Source organism: Nymphaea colorata, chromosome 2 (genome assembly GCF_008831285.2).
Source record: "Nymphaea colorata isolate Beijing-Zhang1983 chromosome 2, ASM883128v2, whole genome shotgun sequence".
NCBI classification, from domain to species: domain Eukaryota; kingdom Viridiplantae; phylum Streptophyta; class Magnoliopsida; order Nymphaeales; family Nymphaeaceae; genus Nymphaea; species Nymphaea colorata.
Genome location: NC_045139.1, coordinates 12,815,622 through 12,832,566, shown reverse-complemented (window position 1 = coordinate 12,832,566; position 16,945 = coordinate 12,815,622).

Below are 16,945 nucleotides of genomic sequence, written 5' to 3'. Positions count from 1 at the left end.
ATGACCAAATTTTAAGAATAATGAGTCATTTCTGAGCTAAATAAGCAGTTTTCCTACTAGCATTGAATATCTAGACCCAAATCACCTAGGCCACCCAAACTAAAAATTACCATTTTGCTCCTGCCTCCTCGCATTGTACCTAGAAAATATAAAGCCATTTTCACCAAAGTTTCTGAGAATTACCTAGCATTTGAGCAATTAGGCCATTTTTCAATTGTGCATAAACCCAGGAGTCGTCAGAGTTAGCTCACAAGAGTTACTCCAATATAAAGCCAGCTCCCTTGTAGCTTAGATCAGGTTGTAGAACTTAAAGTTGTGATCTTTATCTCAACCAAGCCAAAACAAGTTTACTTTAATAGAAAGAAAGATTTATTTCATTGATTTTGAATCACCCAACTCAAGTTTCAATCATATACTAACTTGCATATTTCTACTAGGCCTTTCTCTCTTGTTTTCTGGGGGTTTGAACTGAGGTTGAGCTCAACTCTAAAGATTGAGCTAAAATCGAGATCGGACCTGTTTATCATTTATAAATCAAGCTTTTCTTAGCTCAGTTTGAGTTTAATTCAGTTTCAAGTGCTCTCACCCTGCTGTTTTCAGGTGTTTGTGCTGAATTTGAGGTCAAGTTGATAGAGTGAGCTAAAACTGAATGGGACTATATTTATCATGGATAAACCAATACTCTCTTAGTTTGGTTTGAATTCATTCATCCCGGCTTGAGTTCAATCCAGTTTTGAGCGCTTTTTCTCTCTTCTTTTCAAGGTTTTGAGCTGAATTTGAACTTAATTTGATAGAGTTAGCTAATAGAGTTAGCTAAAACAGAGTTGTGAATTATGTTTATTATGAGTAAATCAAGACTCTCATAGTTTGATTTGAGTTTATTCTTTTTGGTTTGAGTTCGATTAAGTTTTGAATGACATGAAGTTTATTCCTAGTACTTGGTACAGTGTAAATTGCTGTCAAGTTGTGTATACGGCTTGATAAAAGTTTATTTTTTATTTTTAGAACAATTCGAAAAGAAAATTTTTGTTAAAATTTTAATTATAGTATATTTAAGAAGTTGAACACATGTTGGTTTAGTCAGACAGAGAAAAGTCATTCGGAACCTGCTACACACATGGGCAAGATGGTTATTTTTTAGCCATATTCTTCTACATTAACATATAACATATGTCACATATACCTTGGTTTAAGATTTTCTTTAATTTCAAATCCTTAGTTCAAGCCCATTTGTTTATTTAAACTTGTTTCAAGCCACAATCACGCACAACGATACTTTAGTTATTTTATCATGCACGTATTTTTCATAAAACCAAACTTAGAAGCCACATGAACTGAAGTTACCTTTCCATAAATATTTCATGGATTTGGTAGGCTTAAACCCAAGCTTAACCTAGAACTGAACCTATGCTCAGCCTAGGAGTGAACCCATTTTTTACAAAAACTGAACCTAACCCAGGTCCAACCCATGTCATACAGCGTGAACACACCTAGCCTAGCTCAAGCCAAGTCTCGGTCCTTGCTATTTACAGATCTCTATTTCATACTTCTGATCCAGTTCATATATCCAAGGCTTATTTCATTGTCTGGATCTCATATCCAAGAAACAAATCCGATCAATCCTTATAGATCCAAATCCATTATTCTTCTTTCAGATCCTAGATATTGAATCATAGTCCAAATTTTAATACCATATATGCATCCATCTTCTAGAATTTTTCTTTGATCCATACCTGAATTTGGCTCTCAACATCAAACCCAGATCTAGGATCCACATATGAGATTAATGTTACATTATATCTCAAAAATGTATCGTAGTTTTCTCACTCCATGCTTAATGTCCATTCACACATAAGCACTTGAACTATGCAGAATTCTTAGCTGAGTACTTCGGCACAGAAAAAATCGAAATCAGTACTCGTATGTGGCTGGAACGAAATTTTTTCTAATTATATAAAGTTTTAGAATAAAATTTAAAAGTGTGTTTTCTCCCCTTCATATTGTCGCTTCGTTCATTCTTCACATTCAATGTCAATCCAAATAAGCTTCTCCATGTATGCTTGGCTTTTTACATAATGGAATTCTGAGTTCGAATGAGAATGTGGCAAACATTGTTCTGCTTGAAAACATATTTAACCTAAAGTTTTGTACTTTTGAGAGGAGAGAGGGGGACTCGAAGTTTAGTCCTAGATCGAAAATCTCAAGGGGGTAACCCCTTCTCTCTCTCTCCTCTAAATAGGTCTTCACACCCCCCTCTCACTAGACCTGGGCAACGGGCCGGGCCGGCCCGTCGGGCCCGAAACCCGGCCCGGGCCCGGCCCAATATCGCAGGTCCCGGCCCACGGCCCGACCCGACACGGCCCGTTTGGTAATAAAAAAATATTTTTTTAATTATAAAATAAATTTTAATAATATAAAATATATTTTTACTAACAAATACATATTATTAAATTTTAAAAAATTAAAAAAAAATTAAATTATAAATGGGCCAGGCCGGGCCGACCCGGGCCGCACATCAGGCCCAAGCCCGGCCCGCCGAGCTGTTTTCTCGGCCCGAACCTAGACCCGACCTGGCCGGGTTCCGGGCACCCGATGGGTACTGGCCGGTTGCCCTGGTCTACCTCTCACCACACACTTTGAACTATTCCTTACGAACCCCAAAAAATTGGTAAAATTTCAATGGGGTGCTCAAAAAAGGGGTCCAGATCAAAACAAGTTAATTTTTTTAAAGTCTTGGATCAGGCTGCATTAGCACTCAGCCAAATGACCTAACCAGACTTGGTGTGTGGGTCGTCGGAGTGAGCTCAACTAGGGCACCAGCTTCAACCAATTTCTTTTTTTTTTTTCCTTTACAGTTGAGTTCTTTATGCATGTTTAGTTTAGTTTTGCTTCATATTTGAAACCAGATTGAGTCAGCTTAGTAGCATACTATGTGTGCATTAGCTCCTGTATGTGAAAACCAGAATCTAGTTTGATCCTTATATAAAAATAATTTCAGAACATAGTTTTTTCTAAAATATTTTGAAATCAATACCTTTAAAATAATTTCAAAAAACCTAGGCCATGTAGACATGGTGTCCAATACTAGTTCAACTCTCTAAGACCTAAACCTGACCAGCCTTAAAGCGTACTATGTATGAAACCAGTTTATACTGTAGGTCTAGTCAAACTTCTTTAAATACCCATTCACATGGAATGAATGAAATTTATATATCACATGGACTAAGACCAAACACACTTACCATAGTCAAACTTAGCCCTAGGTAGGTCTGAACCCAGTGCAGGCAAGATTCAACCTAGTTCTCTAGAATGATCCATCCCCAACCTATTTGGATCTTGGATCTCAAATAAAGTTATTATATTCAAACCACAAGTCATTAATTATCTAAACCTTGATATTAAACGGACTTTAAATTTCAAGTATTAAATTTTAGATCTCAAATATTTGGATTATGGATCTTGGACCTCAAATTTTGGATCTTAAATCCTAGATTTTGGATTTTGGATTACATTTCATATAATGAGCCTTGAATCCTAAATCTCAGATTATGGATATTATATTATGGATTTTGGATATCGGACTTAGGATTTCAAACCCTAAATTTTGGACATGGGATCTCAGGTTTTGGATTTTGGATCAGATTTTACACTATGAACTTTGGATATAAATCTTAGAATAGTATTCACATAATCACACCCTAATACAAGATTCTTAAACCTGGTATTGATTATATTTGCATCTATCTTCTTAGAACTTGGATCTTTAAAAGATGCAATCATGAATACAAGATCAAATTTACTGGAACTTTTAACTTGAATATTGGATAACGAGTATAATCACATGAAATGATATTTTGGCTTTTTTAACATCTCTATTTCAAATTTAGAACAAGAGTCTGGACTACATGTCTACATGACTTATTTTTGCATGCATCACTTTAGGTCTAGGACATCGATATGCATTGATCTATGATGATCTAGACACGAATAGAAATCAAGATTAATTTTTTCTTGTTCATAAGCCCATTTTTTGAGATCTATTTAGATTTTTAAAACATGCATGATTTCAAATTTAGGTGACGTTTTCTTTCTAAGGCTTTGGATGACATTTAAACTTAGAAATTGGAACATTTGGTCTAACCCTTGGTTAATTACCCTTAGTAAAGGCGCTAAAAATGGTTAAACCTTCCCATCGCTCGGAATCCCAAACAAGGGAAACATATGCGAGTATAGGTAATGATATCTCATTTAGTACGGTATGCATAAGATTTTATTGGAAAATTTTATATTTAAACAATGTCACTACATTCGCTGAAGGTGTGCTAGTGTTGGCGTAGAAGCTGTTGTGTCCCTTAGTTTTGTACTGCTAAAGAAAAGAACAGAGACAACTATTTTAGGCCGGTAGGTAGCATCAGAAACCCTGTCTTCTCACGGCAAATAAAAGAACCATCGAATTGCTTTCACGTGACCTGTCCTTGCCATTCGTGTGTTCTCTCTCTATCGTCTGCCCGATCAAGGATCTTTCTGCCAATCGTGTGACCTCATTCACTGGTGCCGGTGTTTGTAGCCAATGAATCATCAAAAATCGGTGAGTGTCCCTCTCTCTCTCTCCCTCTCTCTTGGTCCCCTTCTTCTTCTTCCACTAGTTCACATGTTGATTTGGGCATCACTGCTGAAGACCCCAAGGGATTGAAAAAGGGCCTACACAAGCACGACTAATAGTTATGACTGCTTTAGCTTTAGTGATCAGCTCCTGAATCCAATTCATCCACCAATCTCCAAAATTCATGGTGCACATGACTGAGAATAAATTACTCCAAGATACTAAGTCAAATGCTTTCTACAATTTGACTTTAAGCATGAAGTATTGATTACCAGAAGCTTGCATGGAGTGAGCAATTTGGGTGGCAAAGGTGATACCATGTTTAAAATCTCTCTTTGGCATGAAAACAAGTTGATTGGGAGAAATAATGTTACAGTTGGTTTTTTGCAACCTGACCCCTTAACACTTTGGCAATGATACAACAAAGTGCACCAATGATGGAGATTAGTATAAACTTGGATATACAATTTCCATCGCCTCTTTTGGGGGCTAAAACGATCATAAATCGATGAAAATCAGGAGGAAGCCATGAAGTCCTACGAAATTACTTAAGCATATTGCAAATATGTTCCCTAACAGAATGCTAGTTTCATATAAAAAAAAAGCCTTTGGGTAGCCATCCTCCTCGGGTGTCTCCATTATGAAAAAGGATCGAATGACAATTAATATTTCAGGCTCTTGAAATGGAAGTTGAAGAGCAAAAGCTTGAGCCCAAGTTAGTTTAGGAAAATCCGATCCATTAAAAGTAACTGAATATGTATGGGGTTGGGCAAAAAAAAATTTCTAAAGCAACTAGTAACAACTGGAATAGCACCACACTTACGAGAACTCTAAATATCAATAGTGGGGATTCTTGAGGCTTTGTATTTTTTGTGGTGGAATGCATAAATAAGGCTTTATTTTTATCACCGCTTCTAAGCCAATTGATTTGAGATCATTGTCTACCATGGATTTCATTTCGATGTTGCCATTCGTTCAACATTTGAAAGAGTTCTGCAGCCAAGTGACGAAGTAGAAGTGCATCCTATTGAGAAAGATCACTTGTCATGGCATTACGAATGGATGATAGTGTTGGATAGTGGCCATGGGCCCTATCCCTTCCTCTCGTAACTGTGAGAGGCCCACTCTCAGTTACGAGATAGACTGTGCTAACTATTTTTCAAACTAAAGATTTTTCATTAAAAACAAACTTTGGTGTTACATTGTCTTTTTTCTTGAAATATCTCACTGGCCCTAACCACAGGCTGACATAAGGGAAAACCTATGTGGCTGGTCATATAAACCCAGCACTACACGATTTAGTGATGAATTTTCAAATTACCCTTGCTTGAGCGTCATAGAAGCAAACCCAACTAATCTCTTTGCTTCAATTTCAGTTTCAATTTCTCTTCTTCTTCTTCTTCTTCCTCTCTTTAGTTGCTGCTGCTAGTTGCCATTCGTGTGCACGACTTGGAGCTCTGTTGGTGACTTTAGTGAGGAAACAAACAAGGTTGTAGGCGTCTTCCGCTGAAAAACTCCAAGAGCCAGGTTGTTAATCTAAACGCACAAAAAAGAAATCAAAAGCAGCAAACCTGTAAGATCAATCTGGCTTTTGTGATGCTTGTAGTAAGCTCTTTCTGTGTGCTTATGTACATCATCAGGCTTCTTTAGTACGCTATCTTAATAAATATCATAGAGACTTGGTGCTTCAGATAGAGTCTGATTGCGCAAGAGGCATATATACTTGATTCTTATTAGTTATTGCCCTTGATCAACACATGTACATGCAGTCTAGGCATTATTCACAATAAAAGATTGTCTAGATCATGACAAAGTGTATAAACATATTACACTATATTTCTCAATATTCTAGCATGCTAAAAATCTCAGAACATCAATTATACATTTATGTATAATCTCTCTGCGTGTACATCACAGTTTCAGGTTAATAATGAAAAAAAAAAGGAGAACCGAGAAATTTGTTTTAAGATGGCATGCTATTATATGCAAAATCCATATGCTTCTATTCTGGCACTGCACATAAATTTTCTGTCGTGTTCGTAATTATAGTAAAACAGAAAGGTAGAACAAGGTTGTGCCTCTTATTTATGAGGACCTTTCGTGTTCGTATAGTAAAACAGAAAGGTAGAACAAGGTTGTGCCTCTTATTTATGAGGACCTTTCGTGTTCGTATAGTAAAACAAAAAGGTAGAACAAGGTTGTGCCTCTTATTTATGAGGACCTTTCTGCTTGATAGCCCAAAAGATTTTTTGTGTGCATATGTTTGATAGCAAAATCTCTATGCTTCCATCTGAGGACTGTGCATGTGAAATCTAAAAACAAAAAAAATTCGTTCAACTAAGTATTAGCATGTTTTTATTCGTTGTTTGCATGTTGCATGATTAACTATAGAAATTGTTTAGGTTAGTTTGTAACTTATTATGACAGAAAAAATGCAACATGCTTAGTGGATTCGATAAAAGACTATATATATGAAGAAAAAGAGGACGCAAGATCACCAAATAAACCATGGAATAGCAAGGAGAGCAGAACATGTACATGTGCTTCTGAGAACCTCCAGGAAAAATCTCTGCACTGTTTGGACATTTGAACATATTTCCATCTGATGGTGGGAAGAAATAAAAAGAGGATTAAAAGAAAACATGAAGTCTGAATGAGTATAACTCGGTTTGACATAGCACAATATTAAGGCAGTCACTTTAGCTATGGACGGCTGTTTGCAGAAATTAATATACATATAAAAAAATACGTGAAACGTTTGTTTTTGGCTGTGATAGTTGTTTAATCTCCTTTTTATTCTAACATATCTGCTGTGATATCTAATGCCATGCCGTAAGATGTTTTTCGACAAGTGCGGTGGGTTTTTGAGTCTCTATTTATGGGAAAGAGCCAGAAGGACGAACCAAAAAGAAAAAGAATAAAAAAAAAGAGCGACCATCTGGACAGGCAAGAACTCATGCTACTGTCTGTCCGGTGCCATTCATCCGGTCGCCTGAGCCGGTGATCTTGCCGCTGCTATAGTAAAAGAGGAAGAAAGTAAATCAGAGGGGATAGGGAGTAGTCCGTGCTTCTGGCAACAGATAGCAGAGCTTATTCTGCTCAACAACAAACAAAAGAGGACAAAAAAAACAGAGGAAAAAAATGTAAAGTAATTTACTCGACGGCTTGGAAAACCACCGCTGCCAGTTTTTTCCTATCTCGACTGGACAATCTACCGTCTCTCCTTCAAGTTGTCTGCTGCTTGAGCGACTAAGCATCACAGTTGTTTGTTCTACCGGATGTGGTTGCTGAAGCCGTCCTTGTTTTTACCTTCTGATGCAGGATGGACTCACAACAACCTCCGGTTGCTGCTGACAGTTTCGTTAGACCTTCTGGCCGGCTCTCTGCACCGCGAAGCCCTCTGTCACTGTTACCTTTCAGGCAGACCCATAACTACTCGACCGCTGCTCCCTCCGCTGTGCTGTATCCGTTCTTTCAGGTCGCCAACGCTCACTGAATAGAAAGTCGGAGTTCATCGGCCGCAGCTCTCATCGTCTTCCCGGCAGTGACGCAAACCCTAGCAGAGAGGGTTCGAGAGAAAGGAGAGAAAAGATGGTAAAAAATGAGAAAAGACTGGGAAAGATGCACATTGTGAGCTCTACCCTGGGATCTCCTTGTCATACGTGTGAATTTAAACCCTCCCTGGAAACCCAGAGGAGGAGGTGCGTTGTTCGTCAGTTTCTTGTTAGCAAAATTATAGGGATTGCCTCCATTATCTCATTTATCTGTTAGGAAGGATTATCTACAGCTGCCTAATCGATTTTCTCTCATAGTTTCCTTATTTATTCAAAATCTTGTTTAATCTTGTTGCTTTGCATGAGAATCTTGCATGATTCTCTTATCTAAAATCGGTTGGCGTGTATTCTATATATTGGGAGGTCATCTTCTCTCAAATCATATTAGAGAATGAATAAAGTGAGAGCTCACTTTCCCATGGATGTATGCATCAAAATGTCGAACCACTTATATCCTTGAGCATTATTGTGTTTTTTCTTGTTCTGGTTCATGTTTTAACATGGTATCAGAGCCATTATCAAATCAGATTCTGGCGTATTGATTTTATCCCTAGGCGTGTTATTTCAGACGATCAAAATCCTTTGATCAACAGGGCAACACATTGAAGATCACGTCCACCTTCTCAATGGCACAAACTATCTGAGTTGGGCCAAGGTTGCACGCCTATTTGTTAGTGGGAGATCTAAGGTGGGATACATCAACGGAAAAATCAAACCTCCTACCAGTAGTGATCCCAGGTATGACGAGTGAGAATCTGGAAATGACATGGTTATGTCGTGGTCGATAAATTCGATGGAGCCATCAATGACAAATATGTTCATATATCAAGACATGGCCCAAGGCATTTGGGAGTCATTCAAAGCTCTATTTAGCGAGCAACATAATCTTGCTCACATATATCGAATACAATATGAGATCGCTAATCTCACGGTGGGAGACAACGATGTTCATCTCTATATCGGCCGACTCCACAGTCTTTTTGATGAACTTCAATAACGACCAGCTACTTTTGACCCTGAGATCTTCAAACAGTGGTTCAAGGAAGACAAAATCTTCAAAATATTGGCTGGTCTCAGTGAGGACTATGAGACCTCGCACAGCTAGATCTTGAACTCATCTCCTCTTCCAACCTTGAACACTATTTGTCAAATCATTCAAAGAGAGGTGTCCAGGTAGAGAGTTATGAATTCTGAAAAAATGGTGTATATTTCTCGCACTCAAGAAGGACAAAGAAGCAGATCAAACAATACAAGAACTCGTAGCAAATTGAAGTGTACCCACTGCAAAAAAACTGGTCATACTCATGAACGGTGTTGGGAGATTATAGGAATACATGAGAAGGAAAAATCGACAACTTCTTCAAAGGACATCAACCTAGCAAACTTTGTTACAAAGGATGATCTAAAGAATTTTTTTCAAAAATTCTCCAAGACCAATCTCGTCTCCTCTCAACCAGTTAGTGAATCCTTGAAGGTAAGCCTCTAGTCTTATTCTCTATGGCAAAAAACAGTACTTGGATTATTGACTCCGGAGCAACCGATCACGTGACTAGTGAATCGCTTACACTTAGTGAACTTATCAAATATTATAAATAGCCTGTGTTCACTGTCGATGGTTCTTCCATAAATGTCGAGGGTGCTGATACAATCACGTTTTTTGGAAACCATAAGTCTAAAGTTCTTCATGTTCCCAAACTTGCAGCAAATTTGATTTCTATTAGTAAGATTACTCAAGCTTACAATTGTTTGGTGATTTTCTCTTCCAAGGAAGTGAGGTCTCAAGAACTGAACTCGAAGAGAGTGATTGGTAAAAATCATCTACAAGAAGGATTATATGTTTTAGACGAAGATTGTGTTAGTCTCCTCACCAACCAAGACAGCCGAAGAGATTCTAAATACCACAAATGGAATGCCAGATTCGGTCACATTTCAGATCGGAGCCTCGAACAATTTGTTCCTCACCTCATTACTAAACATGGGGCATGCGACGCTTGTGAGTTTTCCAAGTTCACAAGACTTCCATTTCAATCATCCATAAAAAAGTCTTTAGAAGCTTTTGATCTTATACATTCAGATGTATGGGGGCCTACTCTTGAAATATCTCATACCGAATATAGATACTATGTTTCTTTTGTTGATGATATGACTCGTGTAAGTTGGATTTATTTTCTCAATAATAAAGGTGAGGTACCAAATATATTTAAAGAATTCTACAATCTCATCCATACTCAGTATAAGTCAAAGAATAAAAGACTTCATTCTGATAATGGAGGGGAGTATGTTAATGACGATCTTAAAGAGTTTATGCAAAAAAAAGGCATAACAACCTCAATATTCTTGTGTTGAAAATACTCAACAAAACGACGTCGTAGAAAGAAAAAATCGTCAACTCTTGAACATCACCCGTGCTCTATGATGCACATGAATGTGCCACAAAAATATTGAAATGAAGCTATTGGGACTGCTTGCTATATATCTAACCGGATTCCTAATTCTAGCATTGATGGAAAGATTCCCCTTGAACTCCTCTTCAATTGGCCAATATCCATTAAACATCTCAAGGTGTTTGGGTGCAAATGTTACGTCCATGTGCAGGAAAAATTCAGAAATAAGTTTCAGAAACATGTAGTCAAGAGCATTTTCATGGGATATTCGAGTAAAAAACATGGCTACCGATGTCTTGATCCCATTACAAAGAAGATGGTGGTTTCAAGAGATGTAAAACTTTATGAGACTGAAAATTATTTTGATAATTCCCAACAAGAGGAGTGGTTTTTTCAGCCCATCGAGCAAAATAGCAACATCCCTCTTCCTTTGATCGACACCTTCAATCAGCTTCCTCACCGATCTGATGATGAAGTTAACTAGCTTCTTTTTAATCAAGAAGTTGTTGATGAGAATGAGCAAAATAATGAAGACAGTATTCAAACTTCAGCTACAGACGTCACCAGTCCTCTTCCTCAAGTAAGACATTCATCTCCCCAATGCAAGCCACTAATAAGATTAAGAGATTACTATACATACCTGTTCACTGACAATGTTCATTTTATTGAAAAATATTTGTCATTTGATGGAATATCTGAGTCATACAAATCTTATGTTCATGCGACTTACAAGCTACAAGAACCAAAAAAAATTTGGAGAGACAAGTAAAGATGTCAAATGGAGAGATGCCATGAAAGAAGAACTTAGAGCTCTTGAAAAAAAACCATACTTGGGATTTTGTTCCTCGTCCTGAGAGAAATAAACTTGTCAGATGCAAATGGATTTATAAAATCAAATTTAAAAGTAATGGAGAAGTAGAGTGGTACAAAGCCCGATTTGTTGCAAAGGGATCCACTCAGACTGAGGAAATTGACTACAATGAGACCTTTGCCCAGTTGCAAAAATGAATACAGTAAGGACTCTTCTTGCAATTACTTCCATAAAATGATGGAGTCTTTTACAACTTGACGTTAAAAACACCTTCCTTCATGGCAAATTAAGTGAAGAGGTATTTATGGAAATTCCTCAATGTGTCAAGAGTAAATTGGGCCACATGTGCAAAATTAAGAAAGCCTTGTATGGTCTCAAACAGCCACTTTAGGTGACAAGGTAGCTATATTACTCATATATGTTGATGATATTATACTTACTGGGAACAGAAAGGAGAAGGCAACATTGTAGAAACATAGAAAGTTTTCTGAAACTTGTTGGCAAACTTATATATCTGATAGTTACTCGACCAGTTATAACATATGCAGTCAGTCTTATCAGCCAATTTATGCACAATCCGAGGTTTAGCCATGTCGAGGCAACCCCTAGAATATTAACGTACTTGAAAGGCAATCTAGGCAAAGGCACTTTAATGAAACAGAGTTAATCCCTTGTTGTATCTGGGTATTGTGATGTTGATTGGGCTGGAGATCCTAACGATATAAGATCTACATCAGGGTATTGTAAGATTATTGGGGGAAATCTTGTGACTTGGAAGGGAAAAAAACAAACTGTTATTGCCCGCTTGAGTGTGGAAGCCAAAAATAGAGTTATGGCCATGTGCACATGTTAACCAATATGGATCAAAGCTCTCTTCAAAGTTATGAATTTGGATATTAGGGAACCAATGGAACTAAAGTGCGATAATATGGCAGCTATTCACATTGGAGCAAATCCTGTATTCCACGGGCGAACCAACCACATTGAAGTTGACTGCCACTTTGTTCGTGAAAAGACTCAGGATCACACCATACAAACCTCACATGTTAGGAGTAAAATCAGTTGGCTGACGTCTTCACCAAGAGGCTTGGAAATGAAAAGCACAAATTCGTGATTAACAAGTTGGGACAGATAGACAGATCTGTCTACTAACTTGAGGGGGAGAGTGTTAGCAAGTTTATAGGGATTGCCTCTGTTATCTCATTTGTCTGTTGGGAAGGATTATCTACAGCTGCCTAATCAATGTTCTCTCATAGTTCCCTTATTTATCCAAAATCTTGTTTAATCTTGTTGCTTTGTTTATCACGAGAATCTTGCATGATTCTCTAATCTAAAATTGGTCTGGCCTGTATTCGATATATTGAGAGGTCATCTTCTCTCAAATCATATCAGAGAATGAATAAAGTGAGAGCTCCCTTTCCCGTGGACGTAGGCATCAAAATGCCGAATCACGTATCTTGAGCATTATTGTGTGTTTTCTTGTTCTGTTTCATGTTTTAACATCTCTTGGTCCAACCTCTCTATGTAAATCTTCTGATGCATAGTTCCGTCTGGTTCGATCAAGATAGTGAAGGAAGCATCACACAGGCCAGCGTTCTATGTAATTCAGATCCTGTTAGCAGGTAAACCAATTAATCTGAATCTGCATAGGGGATTCACTAACAAAGCAGTTCTCCATGGGTAGTAACAGGATCAGTTTCTTGGTGGATTTTCTACGTCAAACTAATCCAAAGTTTGATGGATCTTCACAGGACCAAATTAAGGAAAGTCCATGCTTAATTTACTCGTTATTTAATTACATATTTGACGTTAGTTATATCCGGGTCCAATTTTGGGTTTATTGTATTGAATTTGAATCTGAATCCAAATCCAGATTTCAGATTGAGCTACCCAAGTTTTTGTCCCAATCAGAAGAATCCAACAAAGACAAAACTTACATGTAAGAATCCTGCTGGCTGCCTTTCTTCAAAGGCAACTTCTATGTCGAAAAGATGCGACGTAATCCTAGTGGAGCTACGACGAAGGGAATCTACAGCTCCTATAAACAATCTAAAAAGAGTGAATCTGCACCTATAGAATAATAATCCGTTAGAAATTAATTTCTTTTCAACCATCTCTTCCAATCAATGGGTTCAAATTATAGGATATTGTTTTTTAATATTCAATTGTTTTTTCCTTACCAATTGGAAGAAAAAAATATACTTTATTGGTTTTTTGCCTTTGCGGGAGGGAAGATTAGGCCGAACCAACCAATCTTCCTACCGACTTTCCTTATTTCTGCACCAGTTTATGATCGAGCCCATCAACCTTACTTCTTGTTCTTGTTCTTCTTCCTATACATCGGATGCTGCGATTACAGTTTAATGGGTGCTCCAAGGTGTTATAGGCGTGGCTTAATCATGCCATAAATTCTAAAGTTTAGATTGGTTCTGGTTGATCTGATTTAGCGTGCCAATATCACCTAGCTTCGGTTATGATCAATACTATCGCTGGGGATATATCATGATGATTTTCTCCAAGAAACTTCATCTCGATTGGTGTGTTTGTGTGTATGGGTATATATATTCTCTCTCTCTCTGAGTTTGTGTGTGTCTTAGCAATCTATTCAACAGTGACAAATTTCATCTCGATTGGAATCATCTTGTTTGTTTTTTACTGACAAATTCTTAACTTTTAGTCGTCCAACTAGAAACATCTACTGCCATGGAGCAGAGCCACCCTACCCACTTCTGCAGTTGGTATTGGAGTCCTTAATTTGCGGCTATGGAATGCGGCACTAGTTTCAAAGTGGTGGTTATTCATCCAGCATTCATATTTCCTTTGCATCACAGCTCTTAGACATAAATATTTGCAAGGGACCTCCTTACTAACCTGACACTCATCAAGAAGACATTCACACCTCTGGTGCTTTTGGATCACAACTTGTTCATTATTTGGGTAGTAATACTCCTCCTATTGCTCTGCGGTATAAGAATAACCCATCAATAACCAAGATCTATCACTCTATTCAGCCATCGGGAGTAGGCTTGCTTCCATTTGACCCTATACATGTCCAAGGCCCAACCACAAGATCTTCTTTGCTTGCATGCTTCATTATTCATGACGAAGTTCAAGTACAAAACAACCTTAAAGAGTCTGGCTTCCTACCTGCTAGCAGATATTATCTTTGCTGCCTCCATGAGGAAACATCTTCACATTTGTTTTGGACATGTCCAATTATGCAAGAGTTTTTTAATGTAAATTGGTGGGATCCCACCATAGACGTAGTAGACTCCTCTATCATTCTTGATTTGTTGCTTGGTCCCATTATCACTAGAAGGAGTAAGACATGGCAGTTTCTATGGATAACTTTGCTCTTTGCCACCTAGTAGCACATTTGGAACATCTATCAAGAGGGATCATTTTCAATTGGCATTATCATAGCGCAACACATTCTCTTCAATGTCAATTCTATTCTCATTGCCCATTGAGGGGCCTTGGTGGGATCATAGGGTTGCCCATTTGTTGCGTAGCTAGCTTTTAAATTTAAATGTGTTATGTTACTTTTCCTATTTTGCATTATTGTGACCAATATTTCTTTGGCCACAACGACACCGTTATAATATTCTCATTTTTTACTCTATCTCACTCTCTCTTACCAACCAATGTATAATACAGCTGATTGGACTGGACGTATATGACCAACACATCTTAGGTTTAATTGCTACGGGTGGTACACTACCGTGTGAGAGGTAAGGGCTGAGGGTGAGTTCCTCCAGTCTTTTAGGATGGTTGGGTTTGAGGTTGCAAACACCCTCCCTTCTTTCCTTTTTTTTTATTCTCTCTCTTTGTGAATCCAATCGGGTTGCCTGGCGTGTTATAGCCATGTTCTCAATTCGATTCTTGGAGAATGTTTATCCTAGTGGTATTGAGAAATAATGTTGATGTTGTTGTAATAAGAGAGAGAGAGTCGTTTTTCTTATTGATCCCGTAACCCTAATCTCAAGTTAAAAGAAATTAGGGTAAAGACTACATATTTACAATTCCAATCCACTAAAATATTAGAAAACAATAAGCAGTCCCTAGTCCACTTTCTAATATTACAGAAAACCTCAAATTCACTCTAAAAAGAACTTTAACACTCCCCCTCAAGCTAGAGCATAGATATCAATCATGCTCAGCTTGTTACATCCTCTCAAGAAATCTCCACTAGAAAGAGTCTTAGTAAACAGATCAGCTGCTTGATCTTTAGATGAAACATGAATTGTGCTAATGACTCCTTCTTGTACCAAGTCTCAAACATAATGGCAATCCACTTCAATGTGTTTCGTCCTCTCATGAAAAACAAGGTTATTTGCAATGTAGGTAGCTGCTCTGTTACCACAATACATCTTCATAGACAGTTTCACTGATATTGCCAATTCTGGAGGCACTGTTTTGACCCATGACATTTCAGTAGCCGTTTGAGCCATTGCCCTATATTCAGACTCGGCACTCGATCTAGCAACCACATTCTGTTTGTTGCTCCTCCAAGAAATAAGATTCCCGTCAATAAAGATGCAAAAACCTGTAGTAGATCTCCTGTCATTTATTGACCCTACATAATCAGCATCACTATATACTTCTATGTCCACAGATTCTCCTTTTTTGAACCATAACCCCTTTCCAAGGCCCGATTTCAAGTATTTTATCACCATTAAAGCAGCCTCCCAATGAACTTTTCGAGGTTTCTCCATGAATTGACTAAGTTTATTTACAACAAAGCTGATGTCTGGATGAGTAATGGTCAAATATAAAAGTTTCCCTATCAGGCATCTGTAAGAACGAGAGTCAAAAGCCTCTGATTCATCATCGTGAATATGAATACGAGGATTCATAGGAAGTGTAGCAGGTTTGGCTCCCAATAACCTTGTTTCTTGTAGAAGATCAATAACATATTTCCTTTGAGACATCACAATCCCTTTACTACTACGAGCCACTTCAATACCAAGGAAATAACGAAGTTGACCAAGATCTTTTGTAACAAAGTGTTTCTGTAGAAACTCCTTTGTCTGAGCTATCTCTTGAGCATTTTCTCCAGTGAGGACAATATCATCAACATATACAATCAATATCACTATACCAGAAGTCCCTCTCTTGATAAATAACGAGTGATCAAGCTGAGATATTTGAAATCCACATTTAGAGACAACCTCACTAAGCTAATGGAACCATGCACGGGGACTTTGTTTAAGTCTATAGATAGCCTTTTTGAGTTTGCATACCTTGGAACACTCCCCATATCGTTCAAAACTAGGTGGTTGTTGCATATATACTGTTTCAGAGAGATCACCATATAGAAATGCATTTTTCACATCAAGCTGAAAAAGATGCCAATCTTGCTGGACTGCGAGAGTTATAACTAGGTGAATAGTACCTAGTCGTGCCACAGGCGAAAACGTCTCGAAGAAGTCTACCCCATAAGTCTGTGTATAATCTTTGGCAACAAGACGAGCCTTGAATCGCTCTACGGACCCATCATAATGATATTTGATGGTGAATACCCATTTGGAGCCAACAACATCACAATTCATCGGTGGGTCCACCAAGTCCCAAGTCTACCTAGAAAGAAGAG